Source organism: Phoca vitulina, unplaced genomic scaffold, assembly GCF_004348235.1.
Source record: "Phoca vitulina isolate PV1807 unplaced genomic scaffold, GSC_HSeal_1.0 scaffold4, whole genome shotgun sequence".
NCBI lineage: Eukaryota > Metazoa > Chordata > Mammalia > Carnivora > Phocidae > Phoca > Phoca vitulina.
The window spans coordinates 59,147,774-59,149,029 of record NW_022589707.1 but is presented as its reverse complement, the minus strand read 5'-3'; positions in this window follow the sequence as shown (position 1 = coordinate 59,149,029).

Genomic DNA, 1,256 nt, shown 5'->3' with positions numbered 1-1,256 from the left:
CATTCTTCATAGAGTAGCTTCTCTGTCCTTTTTAGATACAAAACAAAACCAAACCATCAAGCCACCATTCCTCACTTCAAACCTGCTCAGGGGTATTTCACTGTACATGAGTTGGCATAATGCACACGGTTCTGGTGAGCTGTCTCCATGTACCACTCCAGCCTCTTCTTAATTCCCTCCCAATTCCCTCAGTGGCTTTCTTTGATCCTTGAATAGGCCTGGCTACTCCATCAAGCACTCAAGGGAAGATCTCACCCTCCCTGTTAACCTAACTCCTACTCATCTTTAAGATCAAAATTTAAGTGTCTCTTCATCAGACAAAAATACTCCCCAGTCTTCATTTCTCCACTCTACTCACCCCCTTTTAATTTAGATTCTACTCTTGGAATGCTTTCAACTTTTTATTCCTTGTGGTCACCAGAATTACATTGCCATTTTTGTTCATGGCTATTTCTCCTGTGTTTATTAGTACATTGTCTGGCAAAAAGTAGATGCTAAATAAATGTTTGAATGATAAAGTGAATGTATGTTATGAATGAAAAGCATTATGTTCCTAAGTACCATTTTTATAATTTTTTCTTTTCTTTTTGAGAAAGAGAGAGCGCATATGTGCCCTGGGAAAGGGGGGTGGAGGGGGAGGGGCAGAGGGAGAATCTTAAACAGGCTCCATCCCTAGCATAGAGCTTGATGCAGGGCTTGATCTCACAACCCTGAGATCATGACTTGAGCTGAAATCAAGAGTCGGATGCTTAAGCGACTGAGCCACCTAGGCATCCCCATTTTTATAATTTTTATAATCAACAAGTAGGAATTCGCTCATAAAACCTCAAATAGTGATTTGAAATTGGAGCTAAAGTATACACACACACATACATACTCACACACACCATTCTTCTTAAGAATCATTCCTCTTATTAAGCACCATGCCAAGTTGCATCAGAAATTAGTGGTGTGAACAGCAAAATAAAGTCATTCATTTCCTGCTAGAGACAGAGAGATTAGGGCAGCCTATCAGGTGATAAAGGCATTGGGAATTTCCCTCACTAGGTAACTAAATGCCTGCATTGTGTGCCAGTCCATATGAGATAGCAAACAATGCCCTGTATGGTTCTAGGAAGCTGCTTTTTCTTCCTGTGACCAGCCTTTTGATCAACCAAAAATAAAGACAGTCTCTATCACACACTTTCCTGCCTTAAACAGTAGAAAAAACATTGGTGGATTTCTCTAATTCATCATAGCAATTTATCTCAATGTGT